Below are 20,085 nucleotides of genomic sequence, written 5' to 3'. Positions count from 1 at the left end.
CCTCTGCTGAGATAATCCTTATGTACACTTCTTATGGTGTTTTTCAGATTTCAACACTTGTCTTTAAACCACATTTGGTGATTTCATGTTAAAGGAAGCTAATTCAGTAATGTATTACTGCCTAAAATAATCTGCTTCTTACTTTGCACCCTGGTATTCCCTGTGCTTTTCTTTTTCTCTGTACTGGTAGTGTGACTGATCCAATGGAAAAATAACCCTTAAAGGGAGCAATGCTTCATTTCATAAGCCAGCTAACTCATCTCTCCAGCAGACATGGATTGACAAGGAAGAGCAAAATTGTCTCCTTCCATGTCAGCTCAGTGTTAAACTGGCTTAGAAGCAGCCTGAAACTGCATCTGCAGCAATACTAGGAATCTCAAACACCATAGTGGATTTAAATAAAAAAAAAAATCTTACCTTTCATACTTCTTTAGCTGTATAAACAGCCTGAGAATTTTGCTTATTTTATCAGCTCCATTTGGATAAGCACATAAGTAAAACACGAGAGTCTCAGAAGTAGAGGGGGAGAGCAGCAGAGATTTCCCACACTGAAGAATGCAAACCAAGATTGGCATGTGGCTGCCCTCTTGTTGTCCCCAAAATTGTATAAACTGGGACATTACTAATGGACTAACATGATGAAAAAGTAGTGTTAAAATCCTGTACTGTGTAAAAGGAATTTAATTCTCCATCTGACATTTTTAAGATAGCATATCAATAATTTAGCTGAGTTTTCGTAGCCTTTTCAGTAGTAGCCCACTAATGACAAGCTTGCTTTCTAATGTTTAAAGCCTGCTGCGCAAGTGGTGCTTTTAACAAAATACATTTGCTGCAGGCTTTTTGACATGGCCTCACACTGAGATAAACACAATTAGCAGGAACTATTTAAAATGCTTTTCTCGTGAACTTGTTTATTAATGGTCTTTTAAGATCTATTTTTCGTTATTAATTTTAAAGATTGTGTAACAGATTTGATGGCACAGTGAGGGTATGCTATTTAAGTGTTTTACCCTTGAGATATTCCTGGGTCATCTTCTGTTTGTAATAGCATATTCATATACACAGGCTCAAGAACTGACCAGATTGGTCCTTCTTTTAACGTGCTGTGCTGAGAATGTATTGTAGCAGCCCATGGAGAATGAGCCAAAGGAGTACAGGCAGGCTAGCTTACATAGTATAAAAATTTCATTAGAAAGTATTTCCAGGGAATCCTATTTTGTATAATAAGGCTTATCTTTTCTATATGTCACATCAAAATGGCTTTTAGCAAAAATAGTCTTGCAAAGAATGTCTGCTGAGGGGGACTGTATTGAATATTCATAACATCTGAGTGTACTGAGACATTTTAGAATAAATATGTTCTTTTTAGGTTAAACTAGTTCAGAATATTGTTGTTAATCTTCTTTACATCCTTCCAGGTGATCTATGTGAGGAAATTTTTGAATTAAAAAAAAGAAAAGAAAAAAAACTCTGTCCACACTGAGAGCCCACACTGCAATCTCTCATTAAAATCAGCAGAGAGACTTCTGTTGACTTAGCTGAGAACTGGGTCTTCTTGGCACAGTTTTGAAGGGGTAAAGGGAAGAACATGCCTCAAAAAGACAAATGGCTGTTAGAGCCCTCAAGGGCAAAGCTCTTGTAAGGTAAATTTTGTACTCTTCTTTCCTGGCTGCCACCTCTGCTGACTGATTGAAACATCTCTACTTACTTTCCTCGCCTTTTACAGGGTTCAGTCTGAAAGTACAGCCCTCGTGGCAGCATCTGAAGGGACACTGCTCCTGGCATGTTCCTCCTTCTCTGCACCTGGGCAAGTGACAACTGTAATTGCTTTCTAATAGCTGGATTTGAGAGAGGGAGAGGGCTGATTTGATAACAGGCAGATCTTAATAAATTGGCATAAACTGAAGCTGTTCAGTTTAGCAATTCAGGTAGAGTGAGTCATCTTACCATGGCCTTTCTGCCCAATAGATCCTGCAGCTGTCTGTGAGCAGTTCTGATAAAGATCTATACGTGGATATAAGTAAAATGCTCAGCCTGACAAATGACACAATTGTTCAGTTGACTCTGTAGGAACTGAGCATTGCACTTAGGAGGGTGTGTCTGACTATCAGGGCTGATTCTGACACTGAGTTGCTTCAGTGCTGGTGGCAGCATCCCAAACTGTGTTTTCCTAAAGAGGTTTTCAGGATGCCATGGATTTCCTCATAAATCAGACCATGCTCTACTTAATACCTACAAGACAAGGCAAATGATGGATAGTTGGCTTAGCTTTGCTCTGGGTGTTATATCCTTTGCTGTAACTGAATTTGTTGATGTTGGTTTAGGACTATCCTAGTAGGATCAGTGATTCAGGAATGGGGGGGAGAACAGTATATTCTGGGGAGTATATCAGTAGTAGATACCACTGAGAATTGATGGAGTGGAGAAAAGACCCAAAGGAAAGGACATCCCACACTCCTTGGGTGTATCAACCTGAAAAGAGGGAAATCAATTTGTTTTCAAACATTTTGCTTCATTTGTAGCACAGCAGCTTTTTTTTTTTTTTTATCCTAATAGCTTTAAATATGGTATTGGTTTTTTGCTCTAATATGTTGCTGTGATTATGCTAGTAGAACAGTAGCCTTTGTCCAGACACTGAGTCTATTATTGTGTGAAGAACATTCAGATTTCACCAGAGAGGTCCTTTTAAAAAGGATTTGTTGGTATAACAAAACAAAGCATTAAAAAAAAAAAGGAAAAAAAAGAAAAAACATGATTTGGAGTGTTGTGTAACAATCAGAACTGGTTTCTTCAAGGGATCTGGATTTACTGTAGTCAGGCTACTGAAATTCTACCTTTATTTGAACTCAAATGTCTGGGATGTCTCTTATATTTAAATATTTATAGCTTTGAAGGTTCACCAGGTCTGTAATAAGCACAGGGGAAAATAAATACATTATGCAAAGAGTGATTAGTTTTATCACATAGTCTTCTACAGGGCAGCTGTTTATTTTCAGTGTTCATTTTCTTGGATCAGTCAGGTAGACAGCTGTTCTTTTAGGGCATTTTTGTTAATTTAAGTAACTTCTTTGAATTGCAAATCTACCACCAAGTTCACTTCTAAAAATTCAGCCTCCAGCTCATAATTATATCATCAAAAAAAATCTTTAGATCACTAATTCAAAAATATCTACTTGTCAGAGGTATTTCAAATAAATGCAAAGCATACACATTCTAAATCATCTGATACATCAGTGTCTGTATAAAACTGAATATAAAATGTCCAGGTCTGTTAGGTTTCTCAAAAAAAAAAAAAACGTACATTATGAAAATTCCCACAAGCCCACAACCAGCTTGAAATACTGTCATCTTATATGTGTGAGTTCAAAAACACTTGTTAATATCAATGGACCATTGCAAAGATAGAAATGCGATAACTGGGAAGTCTGTAATTAATCTTTTCATTTTTTAGATTGCCTTGGATTTTTGCCTTACTCCAGAGGACCTGAGGAGACTTGTAGGACAGGGAAAGGAAAGGAGTAACTCAGAGTGGGGTGACACTTATCATGCTGTACAGGAACAGGGCTTTTTGAGCATCAGAAGCTGTGAGGAACAAGCGCAGTGTACAAGCCCTGTTTCACCAGTGTAGTCACCCATACAGTCCTCGGTCTTGTAACGAACTCATTGAAGTCAGTGCGTGACTGTTCAGGTACACATCTTGTATTCAAGCTATCAGACTTGTGCTATAAATATTTGTGTCCCTTTCAGTTAATGTGGAAACATAGATCTTGGCTACTGTAGTTTTATGAGGGCATTACTGGAATGTTGCATTTAAATTAATTCTTTGCACTGTAAAATGCTCAGCTACAGAAAATTTACTCAGTGAGCGTAGGCACTTATGCTGAAATTGCCATCAGATATTTATTGGCTGACATATTTTGGCCATTCTGCACCAAATTGTAGTAAACTAACCCTGTAAGTGCACAATATTTTTATTTCACCATGAACTGCAATTTGTGCCATTATGAAATCATTGCTGAGATACACTGTCCTGCAATACCACCACCTGGAGTGTCTGTTCCCAGCTCAGCTGGGATGGGGGTAAGACTGTGGTCTGTACATACAATGGTTGTCCTTTCTCCGGGTCAGCAACGTTATCGTGGTGCAGCAACTGTGGCAGGCACTTACCAAAAATTACAGGAGGTCAATGGTAGCCTGGCATCATTAATAAACCAGAAGTACTGTGTATCTGCATGGCTTGTTTTATTCCTTGTCAGGCCTTGGAGTTGCTGTTGGGCGAGTAGACAGAGACAGTTCTTTGGCAAGGTTATGCCAGGACATGGTATGATATTTGGTGTATTTTTCTCCTCTCATCTCCTGAACCCATCTATACATTGATTTTGAGAGTGAACCACAGAATATTCACAAATATAAATTGTTGGAAGCTTCAACACATTTGCATTTTCAGCTGTTGAGTCAGGACATGCACATGGCGTGTGTTTTTATGGAAAACACTGCTTTGCTTTCCTATTCCAATGATGTGATTTAGAAGGGTAGAGTTCTTGGTGTAATTACAGTCATACCAGGTATAACACGAAGAAAATAAACAGAAGAGTAGCCAGACATGGGCAGTGATTGTGAGTGTTCTCAGTAAACTTCTGGTAACACCTGAAATGTCCCTTAGCAGTACTTTGGATCAGAGCAGGGAATATTTTTGTTCATTCGTTTTACAAGTTGTTCTTCTCATTCAAAGCTGTTACTGGTGTATAGAGGTTTTGGTTCTACTGGAATTTTGAAAGTTGGCAAGAAGAGCAGTTAGGTCTAAAAAAAAAAATAGAAGTTCTGATCGTAAAAATAGAAACGGAATAAACTTTTAATGTATTTGGCCAATGTAATTTTATTTCTTATGTAATTAATAAACCTTTTGTATTTATTTGTTAGGACTGGAAACTTTTGCCAAAGCACAAAAAAAGTTAACTTGGATAATTATCGTTAATGTAATGTCTTCCAACACCAGTTGTTTTAATTTTGAAATACTTGACATTTTAGAGCAAAGTTAAGATATTATTGTGATGTAAGTACAAATGGTGTTACTCTAAATCAGTACAATGTTGTCCCCACAGTTACTTGTAGGATTGTGACTACTAGATCTAGATAATTAATATGCTAATTAGCTAGTTTAAAGATAAAAGGGGTATTAAAAGAATGCAATGAAGAACTTGTATTTTTCTCTTTTGCTGTGCAAACACTGCTCCCTGCAATAACTTAATGAGGAAATTTGGAAGGAACAAAACTAACAACAAATGAATTAGAAGCTTAACTAATTAATTACATGGTATTGCTGAGACCTTTTAGGTAGGGACTAGCATAAATATGTGTTTAGATTGTCATAACAGCAAATTACAGAGAGAGTGGGAATACCGAGAAAATCTGTTTAGAAATCTATTTTTTCAGAAGCAGCCTAAGCAAGATTTGAATTAAATGGTTATTATTAAAAGCAATTTATATATTGATAGTAATAAGATTGAAAATTTTCTAAGGTATAAGGATGTAAGCACTTTGAAGGGAAGAGAGCATAAATAGGAAGAAAAAGTAGTAGCACTTTCAGCCAGCCTTTAATGTGTGAGTAGAAAAGCAAATAGTGTTCAAAAACCAAAATCTATATATGTTCAGCAATAGGTATCCTGAATTCTGAAAATCCTTCAAGGGCTATGAAGGCTGCTTTTGAGCTGGCCAGCAAAATTTTAATAGAAAATCATAATAGTGTGACACTGCAAGAGGAAAGATCCTTAAGCACAATGACAATGTTTCTTAACTGAGTCTTAAGACCTATTATGGGATAAAATTTCAGATCTCAGAACAAATTAAGGCAGGTCTTTCAAGAGACAGGATGAGAGAGAAGAAGAGAGTGTAGCAAAACAAGAATCTGTGGGTTGGAAAAACATTTTTAGAGCTTTAACTTCTTTATTAGTGTTAAATTTCTTGCCTCTAAACACTTTTTCTCAGCTGGAGAAAGCCCACATTTGAAGCCTTCACTTCTGTCAGGAAGCCACACAGACTTAAGCTTGTCAAAATCATGACATTCTCCACACTGAGAATGCAATTTGAACTACTGTGTACAGCCTCAGCTGACATCCATGCTTGATGAAGACAAAGAGACTATCTGTTAATCAGTTTAGTCTGTTACTAATGGGCTTGTTATTAATACAACAACACTGTTATAGCTAATTTCAAAAGACACAAACACACAAAAGGAAGCATGAAACAAATCTTCTGTTTTCTTTTGTGTTTATTTAAACAATTCAACAACAACAACAAAATCTAGCAGCTGCCAAATTGAAGCTAGAAATTGGCTTAAAGAAACAGTAAATATCACTCTGAGGATGGATCGTATCAACTGTAGAATTTGTTATAGGATATTGCTTTTTAAATATTCAGGTAAGGCATCTGGGACTTTTGATTCAAGTTTAAACCTTATCACATAATAAATATTGAGGAGCAGTAAGAATTATCTATTCATAGTAGCTCAATATTGAAAACTGAGCTGCATTTGCATTAACAGTGAGCACTTAAATAATCTGAACATCAGTCCTCTCCTCCAAAAGGAAAGAGTGTCTCCTTCTTGCTCTCAGCAACCAAGAGCAAGGATGAGCCTCTAAAAGGTGGAATTTTTTCAAAAGAGTTTGAGTGATTTAGAATCCCACTGATATTGTCTTTCTAAAAGTTGGTGCAGTTCTATCCTCTGAATATTCGAACATATTGAACCAGGGCAAAAATCTGACTGTGCTGAAGTCAACACCTAAAGTTAATTAACTTCAAGTGGATTAGGACATCACTCTCACGACTAAGCAGATTCTAACAGCAGTTTAAATGCAGTTTTCTGATTTGATTGGTCTTTTAGTTTATTCATTTTAGTCAGGAAATGTGTAAGATGCAGTATATGTTTGGTCTTTTTTGCTAAGGGAAAGGGTTTATGCATTACATCTATCTGTTTTTTCCCTGGTAACTTTGAAAGTGTTTTGAAACATATTTCATGGAGAGATAGAGCTCACAAAGGCACCAAGTTCCTAAAACGTGTCAGTCTTTGACATATTTAGTTGTCAAGCACCAAGAGTTGGGTGGTGAGCCCCTATCACTACCTTGTATTTGCCCCCACTGAGGCTGCAGTGTGTGCACTCTTCATTAGACAATATCTATTGCACAAGGGAGAGAAACGTGATCACTGCTTCCACTTGGGAAATTTAGTCCTGAACTACTTGGATGAAAAATTAAAAATTAGACACTGAACCAGACTTCATGAGTTCTCCATTTAAGACATTTCATGTTTCAGATACTGTGGTTTCATGCTTGGGTCAATCTCATTATTTTTTAAAAAGAAACTGTTGAAGATAGCTTTGGATTATATGAGAGCTCATGCAAATTGTGTTTATATATATATATTTATATTATAATGTGAGCTACAACTGGCTTTGTATCTCTATAGATGGTTAACTGTAGAACTGTCAAGAAGGAAATAAAGGGAATTCACAAAAGTGGAACAGACTTTGAAGCTTAGGAAAGAATATATTTAATGAAATAAATCCACTTAAAAGGCAGCATTACATAAAACATAAAATAGTCTAGGTTAGGAATCTCATTAGCTTTGAATAAACTCAGACCTTTGCTACAGAGCCAACCTGGTATGGCCTAGATGTGGCATTAGATAGGTAACATCCTGGGGGATAATGCTTCTTTAATAAAGATTCATATCCTACATGTGGTTTTATCTCCTTCCTCATAGATTTTTTTTTTCCTAAACTTAGTTTTCTTTATCATTCAACACTATCAATTTAAAGTGGGTACATTTTTAAGCTTTGGCTAATATTATTATGAAAAATGAAACTCTATTTAAACTTTGTGGCATTTTTATGTCACCCACAGGGTCTCTCTGGCTTGGGGATTGTATCTAAATCACCAGGTTTTAAAGTACATCTTCTGTATGAATTCAGCTAAACTTGCGAATGTCTGGCATTTCTTAAGTGAAAGATCTCTTGTCCCCAGTGGTGGTTAAAGCCAGAGCTGTCATCTTTGAATTATTTTATTTCACGAGCTTTTAATCATACCCCACGGACATGTCAAGCCCTCACATGCTCTTTCTTTCAAGTATATTCTTACACAAACACATGCTGTGGAGGAGATGCTGTCGTTTCTTCTCTTGTTCCACTCCAAGCTCATATTCATCATGGTAGGGTAGACTTATAAGATATCTAATATCACAGTAAATTGCAATTTGGTGAGGTGTGGCACTCTTTTAAAGGTTCAAAGTCTTGGTGGTTGTGAAAAAATAGCTAAAGCAGCAAAGAACATACTGGCAGTAAATCAAGCAATGTAGTTGTGCTCTAAATAAATACGGAGTTTTTTAGTTAGATAGAGTTAGTTCCCCTCAAAATTATCTTTGTGACATTTCTGTGAATGTAAATTAGTGTAAGACATCGTGGGATTTGTTTTACTATATACTTCACCACTTTATTGAATTTTCTATGCCTGAAGCATCAAGTAGTGTATTTATAGTCAAGCTATTCAACAATTTTGATATTTTTTCAATTATTTTTCTCATGGATCCCAACCAGAGTGTTCTTTTGTCTCACAGCACAAAATCTGTATGTCCCAAGGGTTCACATATTTTCAGAGGGGGCCTAACAGCTAGACTGTCTTGCTTTTACTGCTCAGGATAAGATATTGTCTTTTTTTGTTTCTGGCAGGTTTTGCTACAAAACTGTAATGATTCCTACTGTGATTGTTGTTATTTTTGTATTTGTTATTTTTATAGCTTCATAGGCAAATAAATATTAGGCAAGGACTCAGTATTTGGGTCTCATTTAGAACACCAGGCTCTAAAATTGCCTCCTGAGAAACTAGTAATGTCTTCGAATGGCTGTGTATTGAATGATTGACTTAAATGTTCCTTTGTGCTAAAAGGGTAGTGCTGCTTGGAGAGCTTGCAGTTTCCAAGCCATTTTTGAAATGTGCACAGAGAAGCCCAGTAGTTGTATTTAAAATTATTTATTGATGGAGAAGTAAGTGAAAGACTGATATTTGGACTAAGAATTGTTTTCAGGAAGAAATAGCCTGGTTTCCCCTCAAGCTCATTTCTGAATTTCCTATAAACCCATAAAAATTTCTGAGGCTGAATTGCCAGTGTTGAGCATTGTTACTTTCTGTCTGTGAGAGATTGGAAATGCACAAGTATGTCCTTACCTGTATGTTAGGACTTTAGCTTTGTAGCTGACAGTGTAGCCTGCCTCCACTTTGGGTTCCTGCTCTGTATAAATCAAAATTCCCAGTACTCATGCTAGCCTTCATCTAGTACTTCAGTCATCTGCTTTTGCACCTCATAAATTGATATCATCTGTCCCTTCTGTGTTCTAGCACAAGCTGAGGGAAGGTGGACATAGCTGGGCAGTAGAAAGGATCTTGCTAACACAGAAACCACTAGAAATGGTGGGGAGCACGATGCAGGCACTGATCTGAGTGATTCTGCTCAGCTTGCCTTGCATGAGAAGGTTGCTCTCCGTGCCTCATCAGCTGTGCCTGGTCTGCCATGGCTCTGGCACAGCCTCTCTGCACGTCTGTGCTGCGATATCCTGGCTTCTGGGAGAGCATAATGGGGCAGACGGGTGTGATGCACAGAGATCTAATCTCGTTGTTGCAGGTTTTGTTGACACAGTCTCTATGCCATGCAAAGAAACTGCCTCTGCTTCCCATCTCCGGCAGCTTTGCAAGCAGACTGTCACATACACATTGTTGTGCCTTTAGCTAATCAGTTCTGGAAGGGAAACTGTATATGAGGTAATCTGACTGAACCAAAGCTTTACTGTTGCCTGCAGTTATGTGGATTAGGTCAAGAGGAAAATTCAAAACCAAATCTGTTATTTGGGGAAAGACTTTAAGGTTTCTCCAACACTAGCCAGGCCAGAGCCTTGAACTTGGGTTTTCCATTTTTTTATTATCCTCATCTTGACCAGAAATTCCCTCTTCATCCTAAGAAGTGCTTCTGATTCAATGTTTAGAGAGACATTTCATTCTCCAGAAAAGAAAGTTTAACGAAAAATATTGCTGTCATAGACTTCAGTTTAGTCTTTAAAACCCCCATAGCATCCTGCAGCCCTCAATTAACAAACAATAAAAAAGACATTCAACACCCATACAGACTATCATTATGAAAGGAGTTTTTGTAAATCAATGGTCTTACAGCAGTTCCAAATGCCACCTTCTACATAGGCTTTAGATATTTGACACATTAAATAATAGCAATGTATGTAATTGAACAGGCTTAATGATAACTACTTGCCTACTACAGAATGTCTATTGAATTCAGTGGCCTTGTTTGACTGAGGTCATGGTACATAAATTTTGCTGTAATCCCAAATTAAACTTACATATACTTGTGCAATAACAGCAAAGTAAGAAAATGAAACACAGCCTCTTCCCCAGTGTAGCTTTGACAGCTTGGAATTACAGCTCTGTTGGTCAGATTAGTTACATGTAGAAGTTTTTGCTGGTCCATTGTATTCATGCCACTTACTATATAGGAATCTGGGCCTGTGGTCCTTTAAAACACAAAATGTAATTCTCAGAAAAAAATTTTACTGATATTCTGTCATGTATCTGAGGTTTTTTTGTTCTGTATATCTGAATAAAGATTTCTAATGCAAAAATGTCTTATTTTCAGAAATGAGGAAGTTACTCAGACTCTGGGTTGGTTTTATTTTGTTGGTTATTTGGTTGTTGCTTGCCCAATACTACAACATATAACCTCTGACTCTTTAAAAAATTGCTTTTATAGTTTACTTTTACGGGTGTTTTTATGCTGAGAGCCTTTGACAATCTTGAGAGAAATGAAATTTCTTTTGCTATCTTTTGTCTTGAAGAGTGAATTGTTTAGCATTATGGCTTGGTTGTCTTTGAGTCATACTGCTCTGTAGTGTCTGTACTCTGCCATCCATTTATGGGGCAAAGAGCAGCATAAGAAAAGAGTATTTTGAATGTTATAAAAAAAAAGGAAGATTTTTAAGTTTTACAGAAGAAAATGCCTTTTGAACTATAAATCAAGTAAATTTACTTTAAATAAGTAAATTCTGACATTACTAGTCATCAGTGGACTACTTCTCTAGATGAGAACTACTGCCATCAGCACTTGTTGGCTCTCCATACCTCCCTGAAACCTTCTGTTAATAATTTTACTTCCAACATGGTTTGACTAACAGATTGCATACCTGTTGAAATCAAATATGAAGAAATATGGTAAAATCTGCCTAAAACAGGATGCGTGAACTCAGTCTGTCTGCTAGTAAAATTAAATTATTAATGATTTAATTTCTTTTTTTTTTTCCACAGGATTTGAGGTTCCAATTAAAACCGTGTTTGGACCATTGCTTTGCCTGCCAGTACTTAATCTTTTCCGAAAGCCTCATCACTTATCTAAAAGAAAAGAAAAACGAGGTAAGGAGAAAAAGTAATGAAATGCAGCATAGCACATCTGTCAAAGGAATGGAAAGTAGCTTTAAAAAAAAAATCCAGGATCAATGGCATTAAAAAATTATTTGTTGAGCACTAAATGTGTTCATGTTTGGCATCTTAATTCTAAAGGATCTGTAACTACCATTATGTTCTTGCATACACTGAGGGTTTGGTTGTTTTGTGTTTGAGATTTACCTTTGATGTAGCCACAGGACACAAATGACTGATAGGAATAGTTGCTAAATGCACCTCTTTGTACTATGGAGTCCTTTGTAAGATTGTTTGACATCTTGATGCTGAACCTTTGAATATAATTAACATTTCTGAAGTTATTTAAAATTCACTTCTGGGTCAGTCTAGATTTATGTTCTTCAAATACGCATAATCAGTGGTGTATTAAATGACTTAAACCATTTCAGCACTTGGAGCTTATACTACCCTTTGTTGTTTATAAGAGTTCTTTCCAAAATACCTGGGATTGACTTTTGCTATGTCACCTAGGCTTGCAATAATATACAACAAGGCAGGCATAACTAGAGGTGACAGAGAAGAGTAGTAAAGTGATTTAGCCTTGACAGGATAAGGATGTAAGGCAGATATGGTGTGAAAAATAGGAGCCTTTTCTGAGTTGTAAAAGAATAGCCTGCAGTGGCCACTTCTGTAGCCGGTGCTGACATTCACCAGGAGACAATATTGGGGTCTGAGCTCTTACTTTTTTTCTGTTCACTCATTTTTTTCTGTGTTCTCAGATTTCTTCCAAAGGTCAGGTTCAAACTAATATTAGCTGGTGTGGACCAGCCTCAGTGGCTTCTTAATATTCTTTCACCTCAAGGCCCTTATGTGAAAACCAGCAGGCTAGAAAGCTAGTTGGCTTCTCACCTTTTCAACACAAAATATCATCTATTTGGTTTGGGAGTGTTAAGCATGCGTCTTCTCTAGAGTCTCTCTCAAGGACGCCATCTATAATTTTGCTTTTCAAGCCGTGTAAAGAGTGTTATTAAGTAGCTGGAAAAAAACATTGACTCATCAGACCATGGATGACCATTGGCCACACAGAAAATAACCGGTGGTGGTTGTCAGTAATAAGTAAAACTGGGTTGAGGAGGTGTTTTTAAAGCACATGTGTTGGTGAGGGAGAGTTGTACCTCCAGATACAGAGTTAACAATATGCATAATTAACTGTTACAAACATTCCTAAAATATTTACTACAATTGCTATCAGAAACTACTCTTACTGTGTAGATTGTTGGATTTGCTATGTAAATCCTTGAGGCTTGAGAAATAACTTCCAGGTCTCTGAATCCTGTCTTACTAATGACTGTGACTTATAGCATAGTTGTCTTGTAGGTTGACCATGTTGAGTATCATTTATTCTAAAATTTCTCACTTTATTGGTCCCTGAGACTGAAAAAGATGATGAAACAAAAAAAAAAAATCGTGCAATTTATTAAAAATTACTTCTTGCCATTGCTTGTGGAAACAAGATGGGCTGCTTATAAAGAATTAGTTACCAACAGGGTCCATCTTAAAAAAAATTTAATTAAGCTTTAAATTAACTACTCTTAATAGGATTTGAAAAAAATACACTTCATTTTTCTGTAGGCTCTTCAATTCCTTATAATTGCATTTCAAAGCTATTCTTTCAATAGATAAACATCTGAAATTTAACGTCCTAAAGATTCTGCTATATTTTCTTGTTAAAAAAATTAACTTTTTCACCTTCCAAACCTTCCTGCCTCCTCAAAACCCTGTCAGTGAGGTACATTAGCAACTTAAAATGGATAATACTAGTAATTATTAGCTTCTTATAAGCATAATTATCTTATGATGAGTGTGGATGATATGAAAAAAAAATCTTACACTGAAATGGTGCCTAAAAAGAGTAATGTGCTAACTATGTATGCAGCTTAATTGGGACCCCTACTGATACTGAAAACAGTCAAAATTTTGTTGTGGTTTCAAACAAAAACAAGACTTATATGATTACAATGATGTGTAAGTGGTATATCTGTGTGTCTGTATTCCCCAGTAATATTTAACTTGTTCACTGACATAAGGGATTTTTTAGGCCCATGACTAGCTTTAACAGGAAGACATTTTTGAAAGAAAATTCTTCCTAACGATCTAGTGAAAATACTTGGCTTTGCAAGAAAAGAAAAAATGGGATATTTGAAATGCCCAAACTAAGGGAAGGCCACTTCATCAGCTTCTCTAAAAGATTCTATAACAGAAAGAGACCTAATAATTGTGTCAAGGTTGGACATATATTTTAGTCAGAACCTTTCAAACATGGGTGGATCCACATTGAAAATTTGTCAATTCAGGGAATTGTCTCAGGAGTCTACTCAGGAAATCAGACTGTTTTCCTCCTTGTGTGCTCTGAACACCTCCCTCTTCCTCATGGTACATGTATCCTGTCTCTCTGTAAGATGCTAATATCTGATATGAAAACCAGGGGCTCAGTCCTGCAGCAGTAGGAGCATTTGCTTTCAGGTTATAGCTTTTGTGTTTAAAACCAAAAACCATCATTGTACGTGTGTTTGGCAGGCCTTGTGCTTTATGGTTTATTATATTTCAACTGTAAACACAGAAAAAACATCTGTTTTGCTTATGGGGCAGCTTATTGTTCTTACTGAACAGTAACGAACCTTGTGCTATGGATGAAAGAATTTGATTTATCTGTGTGATTAAGTGTAGTAAGTGTGTGATTACACAGCACCCTCATAAACTATGTCTTACACTGTGATTTTATAAATTCCTGTTGCCTTGTACAATCAGGAAGGGTTTTCCATTGAAGTCCTTAGGCAGATGCAATAGATGTCAACACATGACTTGACAAAGCTATTGTCAGGTCTGGATAGTATTACAGGCCTTCAAGATGAAATCTGGTCTCCTGGATAATTTGTATAATGGATCTTTGGGGTATTCATACTTCCAAGATGCGTGTGGTTTTACATACTATAAAAGATAAAGCATGCTCTGCAGTTTCTATTTTAGATACAGTACCATTTAAAATGCTTTAGGCTTCTCCTCCATACAGTGGATGGTTTGCTCTGAGGATCTTAAACATTCATTTCTACTGGTTCTCATATCAGATTCTCTATTAATATTGCCATAGTGAAACAGGAGACTGACTGCTGGGAATCTCCAGGCAACCAATGAAAAATACTTTGCAACAACACTGTCCTTTTCACTTTCATTAAAGGTTGTGAAAGCAATTTACAAACATTAATAACACATTACGGTAACCTCCTGAATCTCTGTGAGCATTCAGTTCTAGAAACGTTTAAACTAAGATAAAAATTGGTAACAGCTATGCTACAACAGTGGAAACTAGCTGGCCTCCATTTTTTTGGGGACCCTCTTGGACATCCATAAAGTTTTGTTTCAAAAAATACTCTTGGAGCTTCTCAGCTCTGGACTCTACTTTTTGAGGATAAGCTTTGATTCTTCCATCAGGGACCTGGTCTGTCTTGAGCCTCTTTTTAATAACTTGATCTAAATTTTGAATGAATCTGAAGAATCAAAAGGAAACAAAGACACTAACCAAAGACGAAACACAGGTTCATTGAATTTCTTGAGAATAAAATCAGCTTCCTAATAGCAGTATTCACTTTGCCTATGTATAGAAACATTCCTAGAATTATTGTGTTCAATATTCAATTGGTTTTCAAAGGTTAGACCCAACTGTGCATTATTGCTAAGGAGGAATAGCCAGCTATTCAAATGTCAAATAGCAAAGTCTTAGCTGAGTTTGATAGGTTTTTTATTTTAATTTTTTTCCTTCTTCCTCCCTCCCCTATAATCCCATAAATTGTTTGCTCTACAGTGTATTTTGTATGTTAACCTAAAACTTTGATTCTGCAATTGCTACACCAAGATGGCTTAATGTAGGGTAGTAACTACTGAATCATCCAATGTAGGAAGTGTCTGCCATATTATGCTTGTGTCTCATCAACTTGTCTCACTGGAACAGAACCTCATTCCAACTTTCACCTAAAAATGCATTAGCAGTAGCCTTCGTAGTAATTCCAAGACACATTTACAGAGTTAGTGTAAGTTGCAGAGATACCAAACTAGACAATAGACACTTTATTCCTTAGTCTTTTGTGCAGCAAAACCTCATTCTGAAATCAGTGGAAATCCGTGAGGTAAAGGTGACATTTTTCACATTGTCTGGTGCTATAAATCACATGCACATGTACCCTACCAGTTGAATTGGGATCTCATAGACTCTCCTGGTTTCTACTTATAATATCAAAAAACAGTTTTTAAAGATATAATTAAAGCACTTCTTGGAGAAAACTTGAATTATCAAGCAGTGAGATGCCATTATTCCTTTAATTATGTACATAAAATAAAAAGTCAGAGTTGCTATAGAATTCCAGCAATGCAGTTTTTCAGTAATGCACAGTGGAGACAGTTTCTTGCAATATTCCAAAGTTCTGTCCTTTAAGATAAATGTATTCCTATGCAATTCAAATTATTTTACAATCTTTAAAGTCTTGTTTTACAAATCACTGTTGTATTAATTTGACTTAATCATCTATCTGTGCTTAGTCTTGACAAAGCACATACGTGGTAGAGTTGCTTCTTCCACCATCTGTAAACCAGTGAATCAGTAACAGGAGAGATAAAATGAATAATTCAAAAGATCAATGCTGACCAAAGATCAGAGATACTTACAGTGTTATTATGTTTTTTTGCGTTTCTACCAGTAGACCATGATTTTATAGATAAAACATATTTTGAAGTAAATAGAGCTGATCACTATATACTAAAAAAATTAGTAATATGTGCCTTTGCTAGCACTAGAAGGATTGTGTAAATACATTCAGGGATGTGTTTTGCTAGCATCAAAAAGGCAAATGATTAAATATATATCTTTTGCCTGACACGTTTCACTTACACTTCCACAAAAGTAATCATAACCAGTTCTTTGTGTCTTTTGGTTGTTAATGCTTTCCAGCAGAAGGAAGGCCTTCTGACACCAAACAGATGCTCCCAGGCTGTGTGAGTGCTGCTGGGGCTGAGCACTTTGGTGCCTGACTTAGAAAAAAAACAGAACTGAGACTTCCTCCTTAGGTTGTCAGTGAACAGCAAGGCTAGAAATATCAGGGTACTAGAGAGACTCAAATCATTTTAGGCACAAGGGCTCAAAGATGCCTTTTATCCTGGTGAAATCCTACCACAGGCTTACAGCAAGATGGCAGTTTCCAGATTTTTTGCTCAAACTTCCAAACGTGTTTGTGCTTCACTGTGTTCTAGGGCTGGGTCATGAGACAGAGGAGCACAGCATTCCCTCTGCTCCTTCATAGTATATGATTATTAAAAGACTGATGTCCAAGTTCAACTTCATTCAAGGCTACACATAACAGTATAATAATATTAATAATTTTATTAATTTTTTTGTAACAGCTAAGAAAAAATTATATCAGAATTAATATTATCAGCATCTCTCTTTAGTTGCAGCAGCCTCTGTTGCAACTCCTCTTCCCTCTATTCCCAGAAAAATTATTTTTTGGTTTTCTTGGGTTCTAAGTATTACACAGCTTTCAGGCAGCTGAAAGTTCTGTCTCTAGAGATTTAGATAAAACCCTGTGTAAATAGAGTTAATCCCTGGTAGGTATTCTTCCAAATCTTAAAAGTACAACAGTTTAGTCATGTCAAAGTAATTTATTTTTTTGTTTAACCTAAGTAGCTAAGTACTTGGGGGGAAAAAAAAAAGAACAGGTGCTGCAGGTCAGCACCTAGATAGGTGAAAAAGTATGAACAGTGAGCATGAAACACTGTCTTGGTGGCATCTTCTCTTCTGGTACATGTTCATTTCAGCTGAAAAAAAATCAAAAATTATAAAAAGGTGTCAAATATGGAAAAAACTGTACAGAAACAAGCCAAGACAGCATGTTTAATCTCTTAATTTAATTACTGCAGATTTATTTTGATTTGTACCTGAAACACAGCAGGCAAAAGACAGAGATTGCATTTGCTGGAATAAAAGTAGATAATTTCAATGCAGTCAACCTCTCTGTCTATTTTCAGTTCCTTTATTTAAGGAGGTTTTACATCTCATTTTCATCATAAAAAACATCTTGAGAAAGTAATACTGGATACATCCAAATTCTTTTAGTAGGATGGTTTGTTCCTTATTGTTTCAAGAGTTTAAGGTCAGCAACTTGGGGAAATCTAGATTTTTCGGGCGATTACTGTCCCTGACTTCTTCTGAAATCCCCTTAGAGACATTTGTTCTCTCACACCCCCGGAGTCAGGAAGACTCTTTCTTTCAACTGCATAGGTACAGTCTCACTACAGTCACCCAGCTCTTAGTTTCCATCAGTGGGATGTATAAAATTTGCAGTTCCATCACATTTGTCTGGTGGATCTCTGTATATGTGCAGTCTGGCTGTATAAGTAGGAAGTGGAAATTTCAAACCTCTCTTGGTGCATCTTAAGCAGAGTTCAGGCAGCAGCACTGAGACATCAGTGTGCTGGGCACCTGGCCATGCCTTTGCTCAGTGCTCTGCCATCCCCAGATCAGCCTGAGGCAGGGCATGGCTGCCATCATTCCGTACTCAGAGTACTCCAAAATTCCCTTCCAGGGATCTGATGGCAGAACTGTGGGAACCATCAACTGTAGAGAGCAGAAGTGAACTTCTAGAAGAAAGGTTACTTGCCAGGAGAAGTTGTTTGAGGACTTGACATATACCTTAACATTTTGCCTGCCTTTTTCCCCTCTCAGTCTCTTTAAAATACAGTTACACATTCGCTATCCAGGAGAGAGGGACAGGAATCACTCTAAGTGTTGGTGTAGAAGGGCATGTGGGTATGTGCTCTTAGTAAGTGTACTGCAAAGAACAGCTTCATAGCAAACAGCAGATCTGGACTAAGAAACTGTCCTTTGGTGGTCCCTGCAGGGTGTCAGATATATAGCAGGCTTGGCAACACTGCACTGAAATGGGGGCATTCAAATTCATGCAGAGGCTGCTAAACCCAATAATACTGTATGGACATTATGAAAGTCATTTTGAAATGGAAGTACAGACAGATCAGGGGAAAAGATTGAATTATAATTCAATGATCCCATATTTATAAATTATCTAGTATCTATAACACTTTAAAATGGGATTTATTTGCTTTAATAATTCATGGAAAGTTCACAGTAGGTAATTTATTAATAATACAGTGTCATCAGTATGGATTTTGCCCAATTCCTATTTCTATTCTATTGAGCCTACTGATCTGTTTTATGGCAGCAGCAAGAAGCTCAGTTTTAAACAGTGAAAGGAAGCCTATTACCTTGTTTTCAAAATAAAATATGGACATATCCATGGAATACAAAGCTTCAGTTTGAGGTCAGAAATAGCTACAAACATAAAAGGAAGTACACATTTCTGTTTAGATGGACATGAAAGGTCACTATGTAGAAAAATACTGGAAGGGTGCATGCACTTGGATTTGAGTCACAGCATTAAAATCAATGGAATGATTTTCATACTTATTGGTATAATTTTCCTATTAAGACACTTGAGTGTTCTGCTGATTCAGAGCCAGAATATACAAGCCCTCTGTTAAGGCAAAGCCTATATCACATTTGAAATGTACCATTTGCAGTGTGTTTAACAAATTCTCTAATATTTTGTTACTTATTTCAGCTCTTCTACATACTCTTAATACATAAATTAGCATTGTCCCCACGAGAAGTGTGTGTGTATTGGTTTGCAAATGGTGTTTTTATAGCAGTAATAGTCAGTAGGAGGGCTTATTTATTTATTTATTTGTGTTCAGATTTTTCTATTGTTTTCAGCAAATAGGTTTCTCAACTTGCAATACTCTGACATTGCATCTGAAACAATTTGTTGTAGAGCAACAAATCTTGGTGTTTTCAGGAGAAAAGCCAATATCTGGTTAGCGTTATTGCTAAAGGGATTAAGATTGTAGTTCTTAAGAAAGTAGATCTGTTTATTTCCCTGAGAAGATTAGAAACAAATATGCACCAAATAAGTCATTCCGACTATGATGATTTCATGTAAGCACTCTAACAAGTAAAAAATGGATAGAAATTGGGAGCAATGGAATTGGCTGATTAAGTCCATATCCAGAACTGCACAGTGTAACAGCACAGGTGATTTTCTGTTATACTCTGCTGCTGGTGATGCCATCATTGGTGGCTATCACAGTTTCTGCCACGTGCGTGCGTGTGTGCGCAGCCCATCTGCTCCATAAGCTTTAGGAGAAAGGAGCTGGGAAATTCCCATTGTGATTATATTTTGAAGTGAAGGATACAGTGCACTGAAGGCACAAAACAATGTTCAAACACAAACGGGTGATGGACCGAAAACTAAATCTCAACAGTGTTTTCTTTGGTTTGTGTTGCTGCCACAGTGGATAAGTGCGGGAGAACTGGCACAAGAATGTGCAGATGAGGTTTGTGTTTGATATTTAGCACTGTCAGTTTGAAACTGTTGGGAACAGTAGGTCCCACTGTTGGTGGTGGCTGCAGCTCCTGGCTCCCCTCAGAGTCATGCGAGAGAGGAGGCGTGTTTATCCCTTGCTTTTGCACAGAAGTGGTATCTTGTGTTTTTGTGCTGTCTCAGTCTCACGTGGGTA

The 20,085-nt window shown here is 36.8% G+C and overlaps 1 protein-coding gene across 1 annotated transcript in view; it reads left to right on the top strand.

Moving 5' to 3' along the window:
* Positions 1–20,085, top strand: part of TENM1 (teneurin transmembrane protein 1) — a 761,012-nt gene that overhangs the window by 285,071 nt on the left and 455,856 nt on the right. Inside the window, 1 exon segment of the mRNA XM_032701921.1 lies at positions 11,356–11,460. The gene's annotated coding sequence lies outside the window, so the exon portion shown is untranslated.

The sequence above is a fragment of the Chiroxiphia lanceolata genome, chromosome 14, assembly GCF_009829145.1.
Source record: "Chiroxiphia lanceolata isolate bChiLan1 chromosome 14, bChiLan1.pri, whole genome shotgun sequence".
NCBI lineage: Eukaryota > Metazoa > Chordata > Aves > Passeriformes > Pipridae > Chiroxiphia > Chiroxiphia lanceolata.
The sequence above is the reverse complement of the archived record's forward strand: the minus strand, read 5'-3'. Positions and strand labels throughout refer to the sequence as shown.